At 38.6% G+C, this 25,424-nt stretch overlaps 1 protein-coding gene across 6 annotated transcripts in view; it reads right to left on the bottom strand.

Moving 5' to 3' along the window:
* The window catches only part of SMAD1 (SMAD family member 1), a 73,751-nt gene that overhangs the window by 46,289 nt on the left and 2,038 nt on the right, over positions 1-25,424 (bottom strand). The window contains exon 1 of one of the 6 annotated variants that reach the window (XM_073892314.1): positions 573-595. The exons of the other annotated variants lie outside the window; for them this stretch is intronic. The gene's annotated coding sequence lies outside the window, so the exon portion shown is untranslated. Of the gene's footprint in view, positions 1-572; positions 596-25,424 lie in introns of those variants that run through there. 6 annotated transcript variants of the gene reach the window in all.

Genomic DNA, 25,424 nt, shown 5'->3' with positions numbered 1-25,424 from the left:
ATAAGATTTAGATCTAATCCCAAAAGAATCATTAATTATTTAAATATAAACATACTAAATATGCAAGTAAAAGATCGGTAGGGATGGATGGGGAGCACCACTTAACTGTACTGTACTTACAAGAGACACACATTACATACAAATGACAGAGAAAAGCTGAAAGAAAAAGGATGGAAAAAGATATACTATGCATACTCTAACCAAAAAAGCTGCCATAGCTATCTAATAATCAAACAAAACAGACTTCAAAATAAGAAGCTTCACCAGAGATTAAAAAAGGGACATTTCATAATGTTAAGAGTTGATCCACCATGGATATAGCATAATCCCAAATCTTCACATTGCAACAGTGTCAAAATATATAAAGCAGAAAATGACAAGTAAAATGACAGACAAACCCACAATCTTAGTGGGAGATTAAAATAGTAACTGATAAAACAAGTCAACAAGAATCAATAGATACAGAAGATTAACAACATATTTAAAAAACTTGATCCAATTCATGTACATAGATCACTGCACCCAATGACTATAGAATACATAATACTTTCAAGTAGACATAGAATACTTACCCAAATTGACCATATAAAGATCCATAAAGCAAATCTCTATACATATCAAAACCATACATACTGGTCTTGAAAATAATTGCACTTAACTCATGGGTCAAAGAAGAAACTACAGTGAAAATTAAAAAACTTTTAACTTAATGATTATAAAAATATGACACATCAAAACTTGCAGGATGTGGCTCAAGCCACGCTTAGCGGGAAAGCTATAGTCTTAAATGCATATATTAGAAAAGAAAAAAAGAGATGAAAACTAATGTTCTCTGTATCTACCACAAAAAAACAAAACAAAACAAAAAACAGTAAATTAAACCCAAAGAAAGGAGAAAGAAATGAGAGCAGAAACTGGGGCAGTGGGGGTGGGGGTGAGGGGTAGGGGTGGGGCAAGCATAACAGAGAAAACCTACAAAATCAAAGCTGCTTCTCTGAAAACACTAAAAGAATTAGCTAAACTTCTAGCAAAACTGGTCAGTATAGGAGAAGGCACAAATTACCAACAACAGGAATAAAAGGGGAAAATCATCAGTGATCCTCAGAAGTTAAAAAGGTAAGGACTACTAATAGCTGTCACAGCAAACTGCATCTCTGCAGCGACTCCGTGGTAGTTCGCATGTCTGTGTTCCCCACTACAGGAAACTGATTGAGGAATTCCATCTTACTACTCTTCCTGTCTTTAGAGCCCAGCACTGTACCTGGCACACAGCAGATCCTCAATAAATGTTTAATGAATAATTTAGCTCCCTGAAGAAATCAGAAGGCCAAGTGTGGAACTTCAACTTTATTCAATAAAATATGAATTAATATTACTAAATATACGTATCATTCAATGGGCTGTAAGGAGTCCGTTGTTTCCTTTCTTAAAGTTTTACCCAAATTTACCAGTCCTTTTGAAGTTGGCATTATTTTCATCTAACAGGAAAAGAAAGAGAAAACAAAGCTGTGCCACTATCAAAAGTCACCCTTGGTCAGAGTGTGCCTACTGAAGTAATCATTTACTTTTAGGTTAGCTTTGCAAAAGAACAAGGACGACTTCTCTCTAGTCCTCTGGTAACAAATGACAAAGGGAATACATTTCTTCTTATTCTATATGGCCTTTTCTTCTACTCCAATAACTGCTTTTTTTATATTTTAGCCAATGATTTTCAAAGAGAAGGGAGTGAGTTTCTATCAAAATCATCTGGGGGTATTTCAAACTCTGTCAGTGATGGGTTAGTTGTACAAGGCAAGTATACTGGGGGGGGTAGGGGATGAGATTAAGAACCACCATTTCAGAGCCTCGTTTTTACTATTCAAACTGACATTCATTCAACAAAGCTGTACTGAGTGCCTGCTGAGTGCTTGGCACTGTGCTATACACAGGGGGCAAGGGCAAAAATGTCTATCTCCTGAAGGGGCTCACAAGCTAAGGGGAGAGCCAGGGGGTAAACAACTCACTCTCACCGGGGCAAGTCGGTGTCCCTGCATGCTAACGCTAAAGGATGGGGCTGAGAAGGTCAGGCCAAGTGTTAGGGCCTCCTCCAGAAGGAATGTGTGACTGTACCAAGGTCGACCATGAGCACAGGAATAGAAGGGGAGGCCCATGTACTATGCATTTGCCCATCTCCCATGAACTAACTATAACACTGTATGATAAAAGCTCTAAAGCAATTATAAACAATAATATATAAAAGAGAAAGAGAGAACAATGAATTCCACGGATTTCAGGAAGTTTTCCCAAAAAGGTAATATCAGACAGGTCTTACAGGATAAGTAGAATTTTATGAAACAGAGCTAACATTCTGAAATATTACTACATGATAGACACTGTTCCAAGCACCTTCTATCTCCCAACTAGTTTAAGCTTTGCAACAAACTCTCAGAGTACACACTATCATTTCCCCCATTCTACAGGTAAGGAAAGTGAAATATGGAAAGGTTCAATCACCTGTCCAAAGTTTACACACACAGCTGAATGCCAGAATCAGGGTTGGAACCCATCTTGTCTGGCTCTAGAGCCTCAATTTTTTAACCACTTGTTTCAATTGCTAGTTCTCACAGACACAAGACAGAAATGCTGGGGTTCAAGGTGGCTGGTGATGACACAAGGCTGCTAAGTAGGACAGGGGCAAGACTATGAGGGCCGGTGACGCATCTTACCCTGCAGACGAGTGGAAGGTTTTACATCAGAGCCCTGCTGCGATTAGCTCTATGATTCAGAAAGACAGTTAATGTGTTAGCCTCAGTACAGGAAGCCTTCTCCCAAAAGAGAACAAAAAACTCTAAACACTGTAGGAGTCAGCTGGGGGATGCATGTCCTGATGCCACTCACAAAAATTAGTGGCTAGATCACAAAACTTTACGTATAAATGTGCGTAGATGAAACAAAATGTAGGCCGATGACTAATTTCTGCCTATTTGAGTTAGGCATTTTTTTTTATATACAAGTCAAACAAGACACCTACCTCCCCATCAGGAACTCAAATGAGTCCATGATACTATGGCCTTGGCAAGACAACTCATTTTTTTTCTGCCCCTTTTTGTACTTCCTGCTTTAGTTTATGTCAAAAGCTAAGTGGCCTTATCAGTTTAAAGTGCAAAATAAAAACATGAGTCAGCAAACAGAGATTTCCTTCCCTCTTCTCCAAATACAAACATTTCACACTGACACACACACACACACACACGCAGCATTCATCTAGTAAAGAACCCCCCAGAAGCCTTAAAAATACTATCTTTTGTTCCAGCAACTTCACTTTTAGAAACTTACTCTAAGGAAAGATTCTGAACTAGAAAGGTAAAATGTTTCTGCACAAAGATTTTCATCAAAGCGTTATCTATTTTAGGGGAAAAAGAGTAAGATCCAATAACTGGAAAACAGGTAAGATACAGTACAATCCACTCAACAGAATATTATGCTGCCCTTAAAAAATTATGTTCATAAAAGCTATGTAATAACTTGGAAAAAACCTTAAGCACAACATAAAATGGTATATACAGCATGAACAACTACGTAAATATACCAAAATATTAACAGTGGCTGGGTTTGGAAGGTTAGTAATATCTCTCTCTCTCCTACTTTTCTAAACTTTTCAAATACTTAATGAAAAACTTTAACTTCTGAATTTTAAAAAAGCCTCCATATGCAAATATTTGCAAATTACAAAATCAATTTCATGAAGTCAGGCTACATACAACCTCTACTTCTAAAGTCTAAAGACTTACAGCATGATCTGATTTTAGAAGTAATAAAAGTACAGTCTAAAGCAGGGTTCTAAATTCGGAACTTTTCCGTATACAGTCTTCCCTATGGGAAGGATTTCTATTAGCATTGCTAGAGGCCAAGCGAGAAAAATACTCTTATAATACTCCGTTTGACTAGGCTATTTAATTTTGCAACCTATGTGCTATTCCTTAATGTTAAAAGGAAAAAAGCAAAAAATTTTAAAATACCTTTAACTGCTGTGTAACTTGCTTTATATTTAAAGGAAACCTAATTAGCCAATTGCACAACAATGGACATTTTCTTCATCCTGGCCTCATCAAGTAAAGAAACATGTAATTATCCAACTGTGTGAATAAAAACAAAATACACTATCTGGTGTTCAATACCTTTTAGACCCCGGATTCCCACAGAGAGTTTTAAAAGAATTATTCTAATTTGTATCTGAAAATACATTTTAAAAAAGGGCAGAGAGGGCGCCTGGGTGGCTCAGTTGGTTAAGCGACTGCCTTTGGCTCAGGTCATGATCCTGGAGTCCCAGAATCGAGTCCCGCATCAGGCTCCCTGCTCAGCAGGGAGTCTGCTTCTCCTTCTGACCCTCCCCCCTCTCATGCTCTCTCTCATTCTCTCTCTCAAACAAATAAATAAAATCTTAAAAAAAAAAAGGGCAGAGAGAGGGTAACTGCCAAGTGGTACAAACCAAGTGCCACTGTAAACTGATGAGGGAGAGAGGAGACAGATCAGAACCAAATTAAATGCCCTCTGTAGCTTCAGACCAGTTGGTTTATAATTCTTGCACTGGCATGGAATTCAATGAAGTAGACAAAATAAATGACTCCATTAAATATTGAGGGAATAATTAAATTATTCAATAAAATAAATATAAAATATAGGCTCCAAAAAGTGGGGAAAAAAAAAATCAAAGACTCCTAGTACCTTAAAAAAATAACGGACAGAAGATAAATGGTCTATTGTCAATGAAGCAAGCAACTCACTTTTTTTTCACTTCTTGTTCTTTGGTTCATTACTCTGTCTTAACTCTAATGGTAAAACAGCATGGCACAGAGATCAAAAGAATCAAGGAACTAAATGCACAGGGTATTGATTAACTTCACTTTGGAACTGTTTAACAGTTGGATAAGTTATTTAAGGAAAAAAGACAACTTTGCAAAAATTAATCTTCCTATAAAAATGTTTGAACCATTTTTTAGGAAACAAGTATTTCCAAGTAACAAAATAAACTGTGCACATTTCCTGACTTATACCACTACACTAGCTTTCTTCTTAAACAGATGATCTTGTGAATAAGCAGGAAAAGTAAGACTTGAGGTGCCAAAGAGGAGCTACACTGGGGCTACAGAGAAATCATAAGCCAACTATAGGATTTTTGTAGTGCAATAGTTTTTATATCTAAAATGTTTCAACATATACCAACATACACCATGGAGATATAAAATACCACAGAGATGTGTTGTATAAAGCAACTGGTGGCAATATTAGTACTATGGAAAGGTATGTCATCTATCCTAACATCCAATTTTCAACAGGATTCAGGGTCTGATAAGAACTCTTGCCTCCTCTGAGATGCCTGGCTAAGTCAAAACATCAAAAAGGGCCAAAAAGTGAACATGCCAGTGGATCTGTAATGTAACTTTTCATTACTCCATTTTTTTTTTTTTTTAGCCTACTTGACTTTATCTGGGTACCCAAGTCAACTGCATACTTTTTACCAAAGGCAGAACTGCCAAAACAGATGATTCTCAAGAAGAATAAAACAAAGATAAACTAAAAATTCCTGACACTCACAGAAACCATAGAATCACAGAAGAGTAGACACTACCGATTAGGGTTAAAAATGCTTAAAAAGATGAAGGCTGCAAAGAAAAATATTCCAGAGATTCAATGCCAGTAAATATTATAAAACATAAAGAGCAATCCATCATTAAGCCAAGAATTACAATGAGCTTTGCTGGTTAAGAGTAAGATGGAGAATTCACAAAATGGCAGAAGGGGGTGGGGGGAGATCATAACCATATTCACTAGACCCAAGTAAAATTAGGCTATGGAGTCAAGTCCTGAAGAACAGGGATCTTCTAAACTTTTGATAAAACTAAATTACTTAGTACTTAAAAGGGGAACAGCAGACAATCCCACACGGTGGCTTAGAAACGCTGAAGCAGAAGCAGCACATAACACTCACATCTCCGGGTGGAAAAGCAATCCTAGGAACAGTACCTGTGAAAAACAGTAACGAACACAGACAGAGACAGTACTCTGAAACAAGTAAAATACAGCCATAAGCTGTATCAACTCTAAACAGTTCCTAACAAAAGCATGAAAGACTATCATATAGTTCCTCAAGGAAAGCGATACATCTTTATCCACTCTTAAAGCAGACAGGAAAAAAAAGTTTAAATTTGCTATGCAAGTATAATGCCATTACAATGAATATCAGAACAGAGAGAGGGTTTCTCTAGCTATCTTGGTCTCAAGACAAATACCTCACACTTATAATGCTCTATGATTTGGTTTCAACAAATAATCTGCTCAAATGTTTCATTTCCCCAGTTACTCCAATTAGGAACTAACTTCATTTTGAGATACTTGAATTGTAGGAGAAAACAGGTGAAGTGCCTCTGCATTTTTTTCCTGTTTTAAAATAGCAGTTAGCCCTCGACTTTCAATTTCAAACAGGTCAAATGTAGCTAAATAAAACTCACCACTAACCAAAACAAGGCGGGGGGGTGGAAATCCTAGAACAAGAAAATGAGGATGAATAAAATCTTTCTCCAGCTTCTACAGATTTGAAAGCACTTTTTAAACCACCTACTTCGCTGCTGGGAAGTTCAGCTAAAAGAAACTCTACTTCAACTGAGTCCTCAGAAAACACAAGTGTATTTAAACAAATTCCTACACAAGAAAGTGTTATGAAGATCCACCGGAGATCTCAGAAGAAATCTGCTGGTCTTAGATCAAAGCAGCAGCAAAGTCCCAGCATTACAAACACCCAGAAGTCAAATTTCACGTTACTCAGTCTCTTGTTATTAAGCCTTGTTGTTGTTACTTCTAAACATTTCCCAACTTTCTAAACGTGTAATTAAATGACACAGAATAGTTTGCCATTTTTTCAGAGATTAATTTTCCAGATCTGGGGTAAGGGGGGAGGAGTGAAGATGGGGGGGAGGATAAGCTCTTGAAAGCCTATTTTTAGCAGTAATGCAATTACGCAGGTACTACCACCTTAAAAACACGTGCGCTAACAGCCAGCTTCCCGGTCTCGCAGGTGTGACGTGACCAGCAAGAACTGCCGTGAGGTCTCTCAACAGTGTTAACCGAGTGGGAAACTTTGGAATCAAAAAGGAAAGGAGTAGCAACACATAGACTTTGAATAGCAGCTTCCCACTTCCCACTTGTAAGTTCACTGCAAGCTGTGATTTCGGCCAGATAATTTCAAAAGCAGCATCCCTTTGATGAAAATGAAGCAAGGAATTTATGGATGTCACAATTACTTGAGACTCTAAAGAGGACAGGGCTCTAGTTTACATACTTAGGTGTGCCAAGTACACTGTTCAATACATCTTCCACTGTGTTAGAAAATTCTTGAAGACGAGAATGCTCTCTGGTTCTGTTCTGCATTCTCAAGTCCTTCCATCCTGACAAACCTAGGCTGCTTATGGGACAACTGGTCGATTTTCCCTAGTCAGAGAGACTCCACAGAGGAAAGCAAGTGTCGGCTGTGTTTTGTTTCATTAGATGATTACTTGTTAAGTAGACTGAAGGCACTTAGAAGTTTTCTTACTGTCCCCAACTAACAAACAAATCTGGCTTATTTGTACATCTCCTCGCCACTTCTTTAATCCCACTGAATCCCTGTTCTCAAATTCATGCTTGTAACAGAAGACTATTCTTCAGTTCATGGTAGCCTTTCAAGATATCCAGGTCCTAATTACCTCACCCTGATAAATTTCATCTGCATTCACCTCAACTCAAAGACTGGACAGTCATTTGGCCTTCAAGGGCTCAATCCTCAAACACAGGAGATTGAAGACCAGAGGCATTTGAAACTTTAATTTTGTTGAGTACAAGAAGAAAAACTCTACCATAGTTGTCTCTTGGAAAAAAGAAAAATACTGTCTTTGAGTCACTGTAAATGTAGAATAGCAATTTCATAGATTGCAAAGAATGCTAAATGTGGTAAATTCCCACAAGTGGTCAGTTATGAATGATTCATCACTAACAAATGAACAAAATTATTCTAATTGCATTATTACCTTATGGAAGTATTATACTGGTTGTTTTTACCAACATTATCTTACTCATTTCTACAGCAATCCTTCAAGCTATATATTACCTCAATTTTACTAATAAACCTGAGAATCAGAGGTCAAGTAACTTTCTCAAGACCATATTCTAATAAGTGGTAGATCTACATTTTAAACAGATAACTACACAGAACAGGTGCTAGAGTCCATTAATCAGGTTTAAAAAAAAAGCAATCCAAACGCCAAATTCAAAGATGAAAATGGACTAGGCTAGAGAGGAAAAAAACTGCCCTATTTAAAAAAAAAAAAATCCTGCTGTATTTCATTTTTTGGAACATATTTCTCCTTCCCCACTGATCTCACAGGTGCTGTTTATGACAATAAACACACATCTGTAGGGGTGAGCTGACATACACAAGGCAGGACAGCCTGAACCCTCTCCCTAAATTTAGATCCTTCTGCTCAGCTCTCAAGTGAATAATTTAATCAGGACCCTCTAGAAGGGAAACACATCCATATTCATCACAGGCATCAAAGGAAACATCTTTACAAGTTATATCCTTTTACAAACCAACATATGGTCTCACGCCATTCTCCCAATTGTTGAACTCCTCCTCTGGGAAGAGCATGGAATTTTATTTCTTTTTATCACTTGAAAAAATCACTTCCCTCCTAATTCAGTAAAACTGGGTGGAGGCCACTTCCTCCACAGGTGAGAGAAATAAAACTTGTTGATCTGTCATTGTCAGGAATTTTAAAGTTAACTATTTATTCTATGTACTTTCAAAATAGAAACAAAAGGCAGACTCAGTCCAAAATAAGAAATCAGGGCACATGTCCCACACTTTTAAATAAAACCCCTCCAATTTTTCTGTCACTGTAAGATGTTTCTAAATGAGAAAACAAGAGCCCTTCACTTGGAGTGAAAAGAGAGGTAGGCTGAAATGGTAGCTTCCACTTTAGAAGCTGCCCTCTGAGCAAAACACCGAACACCGCTCTGAGCAAGACACTGCTCTGAGCTTCAGTGTACTTTTCCGCAAAATTTTGATTCCATCACCTATCCTGCTGGGTTGTTACAAGGCTCAAATATGAACATGCAAAACTGATTTGCCAAAAAATGTAATATATTTTATTAACACAACAGCTTCACAAACAAGGAACTAAATTTGAATACTTTGTACATACAAAAAACACGAAGTTTCTCTCCTAGTTTTGTCTGTTCCATGAAGTTCTAACTTTATAAGACATAAGGAAAGACGGCGGGTGCGGGAAGGAGGGAGGAGCACTGGGGACACGGCACTGAACAAAAGAGACCAAAAGCAGAATTTTAAAAGTCTGTGCCTTCACGAGACCTACATTCCAGTGGTCAGGGAAGGCCTCACGAGGAGGGTGCTATTTGAACAAAAGCCTAGAAAGGTGACGGGCTGCGCCACGTGGACAAGGGGGGCAGCGCACTGCTGCAGGGGGAACGAGGCAAGGGGCAGGCGGAAGGGTGGAGGTGGGCCAGGTAACGGGGGTAGACCCACGGGGAGCCGACCCACGAACTTCCCAGCCTGCATTCTGAACCGAGCTGGGGACCACGGGGGAGATGTGAGCGGAGCTTGACAGGATGACCACGGGTTGGCCCCCTGAAAGAACAGAAGTCGGAAGCAGTAGGAGTGGTGACGGCTGGTTGTGGTAGTGGCAGCAAGAGCAACGGAGACCAATTAGGAAGCTACGGCAATTGTTGTGGTTGGAGAGGGTCAAAGGTTTGGATCAGTGTGGCCCAACAGTCAGATCCTGGATATATTCTGAAGGGACGGCCGTGAACAAGTAACACTTTATTGCTGAAGTAAATAAAGAAAATAATTAACCCCAAAGCTGGAGAAATTGGTTTAATTTGTAGACATGCAAAATCCCATATTATGGAACTATGAGGCGGAGTCTCTGAGGTGGGGTCAAAGGTCACTGGAGAAGGAGTCCAAGAATTATCACAGGAGCAGGAGGGAGGGAGTAACGACTGGAAGCTAAAATCTTGCAGGGATGAGGGTGAGTGATGGGGACCGGGGCAGTAAAGCACTAACAAGGAAGGAAAGTGAGAGGTGAAATCTGACATGATATTCAAAGCTGGGTGTTTCTATGGAGGACAGAAGAATGGTGTGGAGGTGGCAACGAACGGGGCCCCCGCTTCCAGGCACCATGGTCCGCGGGTTATGAGAGAGAACGGCCACACCTTAAGACAGCTGCAAGGGAAGCAACATCCTCAGATGAACATACACAAGCATATTCATGTTCTAAATAACCCAGATGTCTAACAATAATGGAATGATGAAATCAATTACGGTACATCCGACAATGATGTAACTGTTAAAAGAAAAAAAAAAAAACCAAACAGGGAAAGAAAACCATACTGTAACTGTTCAGTTAGAAAGAAGTTGCAGACCAATATATACAGTATGGGTCCATTTCAAAAACACAAAGAGAAACAGAACCTGTACAGGTATAACATAGGTACATTTTTAAGGGCCTGGAAGGAAATGCACAAAACCAAATAAGTGATTCCCTCTAGGAGTGAGCTGGAGGAGGGGAGTGCAGAACATTTTCACTTACAACCAATTACTTTTTCAATTTTAAAACCCAATAAAAATAAATAACTGAAGAGGGTACATTTATTCTACATCACTCTGTAAGACAGTATTATGACCAAGAGGTGGCAAGATTGATCTTTTTATAAAGAAAAAATAATTGACAGTGTTTCTGCACAGAGTGGAAATATCACTGCAGTGGGATTTTTAAGAGAAATCTATTCCTGTATACAGAGTTGGAATATATGACTTAATTCTGGGTGAATAGGTGGGTGGAAATGCACTTCTTTATTAGGCAATTCAGCCACATGATCAAAAAATTCAATTTTACAAAATGCGTATTATAACAAAAAATAACTTTTCTTCCCATTCTAGCCCCTTAGTCCCCTTCCCATTAACAATTCAAATATCCTTCAAACTTTTCAATGCATGAATTTCTTACCCCAAAAAAGTTTTGTATTACTCAAAAATCTTCAAAAGCTATTTGGTCCTTCACTTTTCCAGCATATAAATCTGTTACTTGGAAGAACGAAATAGTTTCTAAAAATCAAAGTTTACACAATCACTAAAACAAACATTGACATTAGCCAGATTTCACTCTCCTCCACATGACAATCAATGACAGCCTGTTTTCGATCTGCCAAAAATTAGACTGGACTTAACAAAGGTTCGTTTGGCCACCTCGGAGAAAAAACTGAACAAAACAGTAGCAGCCCTCTTCCAGAACAGGACCAGCTCCCTCCAGCTAAGAGCTAAAAGAAGCAAATGCAACATCTCCCACTGGGTTAGAGGAAAAATGCTTTGGTTATAAACAAGCATAACCAACGGAATTAGATGAGAGCTGTACCATAAGTCCAGACTTTCTCTGCCTCAGTCACGTGTTCAGTCCGGTCCTCCATGAACTTTTCCACAGTGACTGACTTACCAGTCAGAATGGAAACACCTAGCGAAGCTCTCAGAAGGCTTTGGAACCCAAATTCTCCTCCTTTAGACATTCAACTATTAAGACAACTTTAGTCTTCACTAATTCACTACTTAATTGAACAAACTCTTTAAGTGCTTACCACCAACATAAAAGTGCAGTAGAAAGAAAAATGAGTATGGTACAGTTCCCATCACCACCAAGCTTAGAGTTAGGAGGTATGTCAGTGAGAGATGGGAGAACCATCTTATATGATGACTGTAATAAGAGCCACACAACGTTTATCTAAGGAGGAACATACATACAGGGCAAATGGCCAACAATCTATGCTGTTTTCTTTGCCACGACTACATCTCGCATGCCATCTTGGGCTCTGTTTCCTACCATGCAATAAAAATACAGATTGAGTTCAACTGATTGTTAGGCAGTCACATCAGTAGGAACAATAAAATGGATAATCCAAAGCAGCCTTAATAAAAATTAGCCACTGTAGACATTTTTCCAAAGAAGACATACAGATGGCCAACGGGCACATGAAAGGATGCTCAACATCACTAAGCTTCAGGGAAATGCAAATCAAACCACAATGAGATATCACCTGACACCAGTTAGAATGGCTTTTATCCAAAAAAAAAAAAAAAAAAAGGTAAAAAAGGCAAGAAACAAGTACTGGTGAGAATATGGAGAAAAAGGAACCCTTGTGCACTGTTGGTGGGAATGTAAATTGGTGCAGGCACTATGGAAAAGAGTATGGAGTTTCCTCAAAAAATTAAAAATAAAAATACCATATGATCCAGCAATTCTGAGTATCTACCTGAAGAAAATGAAAACACTAATTCAAAAAGATATATGTACCCCTATGTATACTGCAGCATTATTTACAATAGCCAAGATATGGAAGCAACCCGTGTCCAACTATGGATGAATGGATAAAGATGTGGTACACACACACACACACACACACACACACACACACACAGAAATACTACTCAGCCATAAGAAAAGAATGAAATCTTGCCATTTATGACAACATAGACAGACTTTCAGGGTATTATCCCAAGTGAAATAAGCCAGATGGAGAAAGACAAATACTGCAAGATGTCACTTCTGTACAGAATCTAAAAAACAAAACAAACAAAACAAAACCCAGACTCACAGACACAGAGAATAGACTGGTAGTTGCCAAAAGGGAGGAAGGTTGGGTGAAAGGGGCAAAATAGGTGAAAGGCATTAAGAAATACAAACTTCCACTTATAAAACAAATACATCATGAGGATGTAATACACAGCATGACAGATACAGTCAATAATATTGTAGAATTACTATGTTGTACACCCGAAGCTAAGATAATATTGTACGTCAATTATACCACAGTGAATTAAAAAAAATTAACCACTGTTTTTGGAATGTATTATACTTTATCAAAGAAAGATTTTAATTCCTTATCACAGTTTGTTTACACTAATATTATATACTTACATTGTTTACATTAATATTATATACCCTGAGAACACAGCAAATTCTAAAGAAATGCCTGTTCAAGATTCAAATACCACTGTGGAAAATCTCTAAGTGGATGATGCAGCCAGTTAACTAGAATGGTTTTATTATAAAAACTCACAAAAGCAAACCTATTTTGTCATACAAATCTCTCCTCCTCTTGAAATTCTGACTACAGGCAAGAAACAGCCTTAATAGAACATCTGAAACACATCAATCTGAAGACTCAACAAACTCATCACCATCACTACCAACTTCAAAAGGAGGGAGTTGCCATGCATGGGGTTCGATGGATGACATCATATGAGTGCATCCATGAAAACTGTCTCCATCAGTTTTCAACACAGCTCAAATATTCCAAAAGAATAAATAAAAAATCATCCTCCTATCACCACCACCACCACTCATAATGAAGCACCAAGCACTGTTCTGATACTTTATACCTACTGCCTCTCATAATCCTTACAAGAATCTAAAAGGACTATTTTAGAGATGATGAAACAGAGGTACAGAAAGGTTAAGGAGCTTGCCAAGGCAACCAGTCTACCACCTTGCTCCTCCTAAATAACCTCCTCCTGTGTCTCATGCATAAAGCAGAAGGACTGGTAAGCAGGGATTTGCTTATACTTTTATTTTAATCCCTCCAATCCTTCCCTTCCCAGCTTATTTTTATTTTCATTGTTCTTTCCTTCTTGATAACTTCCCACTTTCCTAGAACCTGGGAAAAACCAAGAGTTTTATTATCAGGGCAGCAATGACAAAATTAAGTTCATTTTAATCTAAAGATCCCAAAATAAGGATAAAAAGTCATAAGCTACAACTCAGTAAGACGTAAGGAAATTGCACCATGGCTTCACACCAACAGACCATATATTTTTCCAAATCTTAATATTCTTTTCTTATATGTCTGTGGAACATTAAAATTAAACTCCTTTTATGAAATGCATTTTCTTTACATTCCCACTGATTATTCTTAGGGTTCTTCACTGAAAACAAACAAAACTACTGGCTTAAAAAAAATAAGCCGGTAGTTTTATGAAGGTAATACTTTTCCACTCAGGCAAATGTAGAGATGGAGGAAATTTATAGGTAAAATATTAAAATATTCATTTTAATGGCTAACACACAGCTGACAGTCACAATGCTATCTATACATAATGGCAAAAACGAGTACTCTGAACTCTGGAAGATGTGGGTGAGGGCATGAGCAGCAGAGGGGAAGATAAAGTGAACCGTGTACTGGTATGGCAGCAACATCAGCTGGGGGCACTACCGCTTCAACTCTTATCTGCTTCCTAACCCCCTTCTTCCCCCCTCTTCATGCTCTGTGGCAGGGTTTCTCAATCTTAGCATTATGGGATGTCAATCAGCATCCCCGCCCTCTACTGACTGGATGCTGGTAGAATCACTCCTGCCCTGCCTCCCTGATCGGTGACAACCCAAACTTTCTCCAGACACTGGCAGATGAACCACTGCTCTATTCTTCTACACTTTTCCTCTCCTTTTCTCCTTGTAATCGAAGTGCCTCAGGCCTCAACACCTCTATTTAGCTCCACTTCTAGACACTAGGACACAAGGAATTGCTGACCTCTTCAAGATGGGACAAGAGTAAGAGGTCAAACATACACATCCTTTCTTCCTCTCTTTTTCTCCTCAAACAAAAAAAAGCAGGGACAGGGGAGCCTGGGTGGCTCAGTTGGTGGAGTGTCCGCCTCTTGATTTCAGCTCTGGTTATGATCTCAGGGTCCTGGGATCCAGCCATGGGTCAGGCCTGCGCTCAGCAGGGAGTCTGCTTGAGATCCTCTCTCTCCCTTTGCCCCTGCCCCCACTTGTGAGCTCGCGCTAATATAATAAATCTTAAAAAAAAAAAAAGGGCAGGAACAAAACAGTCAATCATCAGAATTAACTGGTATGGCTTGAACATCTACAACTGGTATTATACAGGGCCAAGTGCTACTGGGTATAAAAGACATAGTTCATACCCACAACGAACTTAAAATGAAAAAATTCACTCATCAGGTACCTACTGTGTGTCAAGCCAAAAGTTCTTAATGCTGGTAGACATTAAAATTGCCCGTAATAATTTTATAAAAGCTCCCCACCATAACCCTTGAGTAGAATCCCCTAGCGGCAGGTCCATGGATTTCTGCAGTGATTGTTCAAGGGATGTTGATGGGCAGACCAAGGGAGAACAATCCTGTGATCATAAAGACACTGCCCGTTACCCCCAAGTAACTCAGTCGAAAGGGGTAATAAGAAAACCATAACAAAGGCTATTAAAACAAAGGCTAGACTAGACAAGCTGGTTTGTACTGTTCGTCAAAGTTACAAGATTTTTAGTGCCCGTCTAACATTTATGACCACTGATTCCCACCTTATCAACTGTATAAAACATACCTTAGGAAGTACAGACACACTCAAAAACTGCTGAAGGACAGGAAGCAAGAGCTCCACCAATGGCATCAGCTTTCTTTCTCAATCCCTTGATTTTAAAGGCTATTCCCAATTATAAGAGAAATACCTTCAAAGTAAGAATATGTAACAGTAATGATGGTTTGTTATTTAACTTTTCTTATTGTAGTCTCCTCTTACTGATAGGATTGCTTCTTGGAGGCAGAAACTGAGTATACATTTCTCTATCCCTCCCACAAATATAGCAGACACACAGCGGGAGTGCACAAGTTACTTGCTGAATTGATTTTATGGGCTTAACAAAAGGCAGAACTCCACAGTGAGGCTGCACCTTCTTAAAAGAGCCCTTCCCAAAATACAAATCCACATCTTGGCCTACACAATCTGACAAAACTCTTCAGTGTTTAAATGCAAATAAATGCTATAAATACAGTTTGTGTGCCAATCATTTGAATGTTAATCAAGTTAATTTTGTTCACAGTTAACAGGAAAACATTTAAAACCAATCAAACATTCCCTCGAGCTTGAACAAACTAAATAGAAATCCTGAGCACACAAACATGAACACAAGGAAAATAAAGAGGCTGTTATTAATCATGCCAGACTGCAAAGCCAGCAACGGGCAAAAAGCACAACAGGAAGCTGCACCAGATGAGATGGCCAGCCATACACGATCTGCCATCCTGGGTGTTCCAGTCGGGTCTAGATGCTAGCACAACATGCTCTGCCATTATTACTCCCTTTCATGAAAAGCTACAGTCTCTGATAAAATTAAGACCCATTTTCCAGGCGGTCACCCTCCCTGTCCTGCTCAGCTTTTAAAGAGTCTGAGACTGACCAAGGCATATCAGTTCAGGGTTCCTACTCACAGTCACCCAGAAAAAGGAGGGGATGGATACTGGCCTGAGTGGTAAGTGTGTAAGTGAGATTTAAAAGTCTCCCCCCCCCCCAGCTTTGAAATATTCACAGATCATCTAAGGGGCGCCTGGCCGGTTCAGTTGGTAGAGCATGCGACTCTTGATCTCGGGATTGTGAGTTCAAGACCCAGACTGGGTGTAGAGATTACTTTAAAAAAAAATCTAAAAGAAAGAGGACATGGTGAGGCAGAAAATACTGCCAAATAATTCTACTCTGTCTAGCAGCTCAGTAAGAACTCCCTTAATGCTGAGGTAAGACTGAGTGTGCTTCAGTCAGGTATGGACCTCACCCACATGCAGCAGATGTTTCCCTTACAGATAGCATATGAAAAGCCTTTTTTTACATCCATGATCGCTGTTATCCTTAAGAGAAAATCTGGGAAATTAAATGCTGATGCCTAACTTTTAAAATTAAGAACTTCTACACGAGAGGACTTTTCTCACTTTGATAGCTTATAAACTAATCAATTTCAACAATCAAAGCCATATTCCAAGACCACCACCGGGTCTCCTATAAGAAAATGCCACTATAAATAGAATCTAATGCTGCAACTCAGGTAGGAGAGAAAGCGGCCCATTTCATTATACTCTGTGAAGCACGGGTGTCTCTCAGGTTCATCAATCACGTCAGTTGATTGAGAAACTGCATATAACTGATACCCCCTAATGGGCTGGGAACACCTCACATTCTTCCAAAACTCTGACCCCAAAATCATGTCATGGAGAGGAGCAGGGTATGATCAAGGAAATAAGATGGAAAAAGCTTGTCTTTTATAACCCTGGCTTATATATATCATGTACCTCCCAGTAACTCCAGCTTTGCTTAGGCAGCTGGGAAATTCTGGCTTCAATGAAAAAAAAAAACAGTTTTCCCAGACCAATACTTCCTGGTACATAAAGAGTAACACAATAAAGTAAAAGGCATCATCCCTATTCCAGTGAGGAATCTGGCCAGGACACAGGAGAACATTTTTTATTAGTAGCTAGCATTTCATGTATTTTTTAATTGTTCACGTCCTTTACCAATCTTGTTTTTTAGGAGTGCTGTTTTCCTATTGATTTTAGAAGTTTCTTCCACAGAACAGTAAGTAACTTGCTGCAAATATCTTATCTAAAAGGTTATTTGTAAGTCCATGTTTAGTTATTTTTAAGTGTGTATTTGGCCACATAAATGCTGTAAAATCTATAAAATTTTCCCTTATGGTTTCTGCCTTCCACCTTTAAAAGGGCTCCATAGCTGGCTATTAATTACCCCCTCCTGTCTTTTGTTGAAATGGCACATATCAATCACCCCCTTTCCTTCCGACACTATGACAAGAATCCATGCCAGAATCTTTCTACACTGAGTGTGTATTACTCCACTGGAAAAAAAAAAAAAAGTAACACTAATGAATACTATAAAAAAAAGCCACAGATAAATTTGAATACTTATCTTTAAAAGCTCTGGGCAATTTAAGTAACTTCTTTAAATCATTAAAGGACATTCTTCTCTTAGTTCAATTACTCTATTTTTCTCAAAAACCTTTATCTGCAATTGTCAGGGAAACGTCCATCTACAAATTCCCAAACTTGGTATTTCACAATTTCATTACCAGGATTCCCATTGCTTAACTCTTCTCAATTCATTTAAGTCCATTAGACTCCTTATAACCTGTGACCCCTTATCTAGATTGGATTCAATACTGATCTCATTAACATTCTAGACTCTAAAATCACATTGATTTTTACAAACAGCTAATGTTTTCTGAATGTTTACTATGCCAAATCCTATACTGAACATAAAATGCACCTCCCCTCTCCCCCATTTTAACACCTCTGAAACCAGGAACTTTACAATCAATGGTAAGTCATATCTAATTGACGGGTTTTTTTTTTTTTTTTAGCTCGAGTAGCACATGAAATAGTACAATGAAATAATTAGCAGCATCTTAATTAGATGAAATATGAAAGTATATTATCAATCCTGAGGCTGATACTATTATCTCTATTTTTCAGACAAGGAAAAGCGAGGTACCAAAGTGAATGGTAGCTCCCCCAAAGTCATAAAAAGCAAGTAAGTGGTGGGGCTTAGACTTCAACCCAGGCAATCTGACTCTAGAGCCTCGTCTCTTAACTGATTTGCTATGGTAGGCCAGAATCATCTTTACCAGCTTTTCTCTCCAATCTTACTATCAAGCCATCCAGTTATTCCAGAAAGTAACATTTACCTAATCCACAGCCACATCAAACTTCCCACCAGGCTTTGCCCTTGCTGTTTAGGCTCTGAATTCTCCATAGACTCCCTGGCACACTACCCGCAATGGTTCTTTCAAAACTTCTTCATTATTCTTAAACTTCCAATACCATTTGCCGAGTCGCCCACCTCACCATCCCAATAAGGGACTCGTCTCCCACACCACTGGGAAAGTCAGCGCAAGCTGGCAGAAGCTCCGCCATCTCCTTTCTTCTAACTTGAACCCCATCCTGCTTCTCTCTAGAACAACTCTCCCGCCTTACCATGGTTAATATGTCACCTGCGCCCTAGATCACTCATTCCATCATCTTTAATTGCTCTCTGTCCATTAACTTCTTTCCTTCAACCTTCGGAATCAAAGAGATCGCATCTATTTTGAAATATAAGTCACTTGAGGGCATCTGAGAATCTACTTCTCATTTTTTTTTAAAAAAGATTTTATTTCTTTATTTGACAGAGACAGACACAGCGAGAGAGGGACCACAAGCAGGGGGAGTGGGAGAGGGAGAAGCAAGCTTCCCTCAGAGCAGGGAGCCCGATGTGGGACTCGATCCCAGGATCCTGGGATCATGACCTGAGCCAAAGGCAGACGCTTAACGACTGAGCCACCCAGGCGCCCCTACTTCTCATTTCTTAATATGCTCTGTGTCTCTTCACACCTGCATTCACTTGATTACCCTGACCTTTCCTCCTTCAACATGAACCATACAACATTTTCCCACTCAACCTACTTCTGGAATCTCTCTTCCCCAGGCTTCTGGTTTCACTGCTCTTTTGACCCTGCATCTTTCTTCCAATTTCTTCTTCCATCCACTTTAAATATACCTCTTCCTTCTACTAATTCCCAATTGTGAATTTCAGTGGAAGACTCGACCCACCAGCTTTTTCCTTTCCATGGTCCTCTCAGAATACCTATCCACTCTTGGAAGGTCATCCTTCATTTCCAGGACAGGACTCCTGATAATCTTTCGTGAAGCTCTGAGCCCTTCCCTACTCTTTGGTTATGTATCTCCAACTTGCCCGTAGGATACTTCTACTTAGAGACTCCACCTTAATTCAACATGTTAATTCAATCTTTATTCCTTCCACAACCAGTCCTTCCCTATTCTTAAGAAAAGACTTCATGAATTTTCCAGCCACTCAGGTTAGAAACAATACTCTGACACCTCTCTCCTGTTACTCTATAGCCAAATAACCACCAACCATTTTTTTGCTCACAAAACCCATCTCTATCACATAGATAACTCAAATAGCTTTCTTATTAATCTCCTGGCATCCAGCCCTATCTTCTCCAATCCACACTGCATGTTCACCTTCAGCGACTTCCCAATGCTTCCTTATTCTGGCACTGTAAGGTACTCAAATTCTCACCCCAACTTAAGCCTTCTGAACGTGTCTCCCCCCTTACCATACTAAGCCCCACTGGGAATACCCACTGTGGTGAGGTAGGGCTGCTCACTAGCCTCTAGATCTGTGCTGTCCAATATAACTGTCACAGGATAAACACAGTTATGTTTAAACATAACGTGATTAAAGTTAAAAAATTAACTCCCTTCAGTTGCACTGGCCACATTTTAAGTGCCACTAGAGCTAACGGCTATTATATTGGACAGTGTAGATAGCAAACATCTCCATCACTTCAGAAAGTTCTGTTGGGACAATGCTACTGTAGAGATCCTCAACACATGCCTAACCTCCCTGGTCTTTCATACCTAGAATGTTCCTCCCTTCTACCTATGCAAATCCACATGTCCTTCCATACCACAGTGGTCCTCATGTGAGTTGTATGCGTTAACTTCTTCTTATATGATCTTGTAACAACTCTTGCAATGTTGTTACAATTTTTCATTTTTGTGTGTCTTCTAATTATTGGACCACTCAGAACTAATGAATATTCAAGGGAATAAATGAAGCATATACTCACTATAATACTGAATCAAAATTATCAAATTAATGGTATACGTAATATCCCTCTTCCATTAAAAAGATACGTTTTCTTTCAATCTAAACAAACAAAAGATCATGTATTTAGCTGACTAAATGACTTAATTTAATGCCTAATTATAATACTTGAAAGATAATTAGTTCCCCTTTATTTTTCTTGTGGTGTTCGAAACTGAAAGAAAAAAAAAACCTTGAAGGTCTGAAATACTTCCACTTTGCATAAGCACACCGCAAAGAAACCACAAAAGATAGACAAGGAAAGGAAAATGAATGAATGGTTTGAGTAACTACACCCTAACTACCTGAGATTATAGGAAAAAATATCTATTGTACGGCTACCCTAAAATTAAGGAGAAACTACAAATAAAGTATTTAAAAATTATGTATATAAATATATTTTTGAATCAATAGCTAGACCCTTCTACCCTCCTCTTTGCAAATATGACATAGTGAATATTTATTTATATTCTGAGCTCAACAGCATATAGATGCATAACTAACTGCTGTGTATGTATGTGTTCTTTAAATTCAAGATTATTGTCTCAAGAAAAATAGTTAAGAAACCAATCCACCACACCATAGATCTGGGTTCCTAACAAGGGAACAAGGCTGCTTATCTGAATACTAGAACTGAGCAGAGATTTGGGGGAAATGGCCAGGTAAGGATTCCTTCAAACCTTCAAAAGCTGGATGCTTTATTTTCAAGAGGGAGTCTCGATTTGAGTTCTGATTTGAGCTTATAACAAAAAGTATAAAGATGTAAAACTGCTCAAATACTGCAGTTCCCAGTATCTTCTAAAACTCTGATGTGATCACTGGAGTTGAACTATTTATGAAAGTCTTGGCTTTTTCTGTGTGAAAACAGCCCCTCTTATATAAATGAATGTTCTACAGGCTGTTCGTTTCTGCAAATCAGCCAGCAATAGCCGTAAAATGTTACTTTTTTACCTGATAGGACTTGTACATCTCTAAAACTGACTCCATCTTAATAACGCATGCCAAAATGAAGATTTTAATTTAGATTTTAAGTAATTACATTCATGCTACTTAGCTTTGTTTTTTATTTTTTTTTAAAGGAAGTTACTCTGGAGTAAGTGTTAAAAATTCTTCAGGTATTTTTGCTGCAAATCAGATGACAGATCACCACTATCTGCACTACCAGGTAACAGCAGAAAAGGAATATCAAGAGCCAAGAGATTTCAGTTTTGGGGAAAAAGATGATGCCCTTATTTGTTATCAAAGCATCCCCTGCTAATCTTGGTACAAAAAATGAAACCAGAGCTTCCAAGTTGTTGAACACATCAAAGTGCTAGGAGAGTGGCAAGCCTGGAGAGGACACGGAGGCTCCTCACCCCTTCTTCTGTACCTTCCCCTCCCCTGTACCCTTCTTCCTTCTGCTGTTCCCGAGCTGAATCCTTTATAATAAACCGGTAGTCTGGTAGAGAAAGGGAGGAGGGGAGAAAGAAAGAAAGAAAGAAAGAACAGTAAAACCACATATAGAAGTACCATTACAGAGAATACTTCATCAACCTCATTTTATGACTTAATATCAAATTCCTCTACCTCCTTGTAGGTAAATTATCCTTCTTCTCCTTAGACCTTTCCAATTCTCTCCCTAATACCTGCTAGTTCCTTCCTTAAATACTCTTAACTTTAGCTTTTGGTTAAGAATGTGATTTGCTTTTGAGAGTCAAGAGAGAAAATTTGTAGAGCAGAACTGCCTGATTTAATTTGATCTTGATACAATCTTAGATCTCCCATTTTCTAGCAAGGTCCCACTGATTAAATGAGACATAGGGCTTTTCTTTTCCATCTCTACAATGAAAAAAATCAATTTTAATCTAAAAAATATCTGAGATCGTCAGACTTCTTATTCGGCTCAATGTTAGGTACAAAAAAGTCGATGCCAGGCCAAAAATTATCCTTTTCTCCCCTCCCCAAATTACACTGGATATGCTCAGAGCAAAACCTTAGTAACACAGTGAGCATAGAAGGAAAGGATAAACAAATGAGAACTCAACAACTCTAAGAGTGGTCTGGGTTCTGACTTTCCCTCTTCTAGTCACTTAGGTGAGTGACTCCAGGCAAGTCGGCTGTTTTCTCTGGGCCTCAGATTGCTCAGCTTGATATGAACCAACGGGATTAGAAAATCTTCAAAGCAGCTTTTAACACTAAGTATCTCTATTCTCTACAAAGGAAATTACACATCTTAATGTTTATGAATGCACTTGGCAAGACTGTCCCATGGATGTCCTTCACCTGAAATATCATGCAATTTGGGTACTTGTGTATACAAGCTCACCAGGGCATGTAAACATTTTTGCATTGGAGGATCTTTGGATTGGAGGATGGGAATGAGCAGATACTGGATCCATGGTTTCATCAGATTCTTAAACAAGCCTGACCAAAGAAAAACTGCAGTAACTGCAAGACTACAAAAAAGTAGACATTAAATGTGGGAAAAAAAAATTCCAGGATTTGCCATGAACTATTTTCATCTCAAAGTACAGGATCTAACAGCTAAGAGAAAACTAATTTTGATGAGATAAACTGAACTACTAGAACTTTTCTCTTCACTACCATCAGCTTGTGATACTACAAGAAGAACACAAGGGGAAAGTGGCAGGAATTATCCAGAAAAGCAGAGATGAAAATAATTCAGCACTGAAATGCCTTACTTTTTTGTCAGATTTTTTCTTCCAATTATGTTCTGCTTAAATATGTATAATGTAAACATTATGTTTCTTCTTAAGCACTCAAAAGAAGACAGCACCAGAAGACAGCCCGGAAAAACACAACAGAGGGCAAAATCTGTCTGAAAGCCTAAAAAATAAAAGTCAAGTCATGTCCATACTGGAAGAGTAAAACCCAGCAGAACAATGATGATTTGAATATTCTAGACAGAAAAAGTATACATATAAATATAAATTTAAAAAATATATATATATAGTTAGTTAAAAGTGAGGCTCTAGAGTCAGACTGCCTGTTCATAACCCAGCTAAGATTATAAATCATAATCACTCACTAGTTATGTAGCCTGAGGCAAGACACTGAATCACTCTGAACTCAAGTTTCTTTGCCTGTAAAATGTGATAACAACAGTACTTAGGTAAGTTTTGGGGTTTCAATAAGGTATGAGTATTAAAAATAAGCATACAGTAAAAACTCAGAAAAATATTAACTCTATTCTAAACCAAATTAGGGTCTATGATAAATATGATCCAGAGAAAAATCAATCTCATTTTATCCAGTACTTCAATTATCACTTCCAAACTGTTTTTTATTTTATCAAGAGCAACTAATAGGTGGAAAAATTAATGATACATCCCTTACTTTTCCTGACCCCACAAATTCATAAGAAGTAGTAAGCAGAGAAGTAGCTGAAAGAGTAGAAAGGAAAAGCAGAAGGTCCTAGAGCAGCACTGTCCAGCAGACCCTTCTATGAAAATGGAAATGTTCAATATACATTGTCCAATATGGTAGCCCCTAGCCACATGTGGCTAGTGCTACTGAGAAGATGAATTTCAATTTTACTTAAATATCCATATGTAGCTATAGCTACCTTATTGGATAGCACCTCCCCAGATGACCCATAAACTGAATAAAGATTGCCAGAAATTTCATCAAAAAACAAGAGTCTTCTTTTCCTGACTTGTTCATACATTCAAGTATCTTTGCTTTCAGTGGAGACCTGGTAACCGTGACTAGTTAAAGAAATAACATGCCAGCTGATCCATCAATACAGTGCAACTCAGTGCTAATGAAAGGATCAGAGATAAGAAGTATGTGGACCCTAAGAAGGTCCCTAAGGCCACGTTAAATTCAGGCTCACATGAAGCCTGATTCAGTATACAGGATCAAGAGCTGCAACGGTCCTTATCAGAACCCCCAGTGCATCTGTCTCTCCACTACCAAATGGAAAGCTACTTAGACAATGCAGACTGAACATCCTTTCGTTTATCTTCAACTTCTTCGGAAATTCAGAGTTCTGTGAGCCTTTCCCTCTTTCAGAAACACCAGCGTTCCTGGGCAGCTCAGCCTTTCCACTATAAACAAAATCCATGTACCACCCATATCTGAAGTATAACGCCAGACTCCTGCTTAGCTGCCCCTGTAATATGGTTTAATTATGATGACTGAACTAATAGGCTGACATCATAGACTTTTACAGGCTGACCCCATGTCATCCTGATGTATCATTTTGCACCAGTTCAGTGCTGTAAATCAATTTAAGATCTGAAGCAGGTTGAAAAGGCTGGTAATGATGCTTTCTCTGCTGTCTCTGGAGACTCTACATTATACACAACTTACATTATTTATAAAGTCTCAACGATGCCTCCATTAGCCTTGTAAGACTACACAAATGAGATCTTTTATACACACAAAACTTGGCCTTGATTATGTAGGTGACTACAGCTTAAATATAGTCATCTAATTACACCCCAGTTTCTTCTTTTTCCTATCTAACCAAGTCATTAAATTTTATCTTTAAACCAGAATTACTATACATCAAAATCACAAACTGAAATTTAGTTTTTAATAAATTGCATGTGGGAAAATGGGACTCACTTAATGCCTTAATGAACTTAGTAGGAAAAAATGACTTAAATTCCAAGAGCTGTAAGAGGTTAACATTTTAATTGCCTAAAAACGGTCATTTCTCTAAAATGCAAAGGTCATCAGCTCTTCAAGCGTATAAAACCAATGGATACTACAAAAAGGAAAAATGTATTTGGTTACCTACCTATGGTTGGAGGGGTCAAGACTAAATCAAGGACAAATCCCTATCCTCAGAAGAAACCTGATCCTGCCGGATCCTCCAGAGGCTCTGGCATCACCCACCTCTAGAAAATCATCTCTCACGTCCCTGGTTACAGTTTCCTAAGAATTGCAACATCATAC

This window comes from Callorhinus ursinus, unplaced genomic scaffold (assembly GCF_003265705.2).
Source record: "Callorhinus ursinus isolate GAN/ISIS: 27379988/994484 unplaced genomic scaffold, GSC_fseal_2.0 scaffold4, whole genome shotgun sequence".
Lineage (NCBI taxonomy): Eukaryota > Metazoa > Chordata > Mammalia > Carnivora > Otariidae > Callorhinus > Callorhinus ursinus.
Note: the sequence above shows the minus strand (reverse complement) of the source record. Positions and strands in the feature narration are given on the sequence as shown.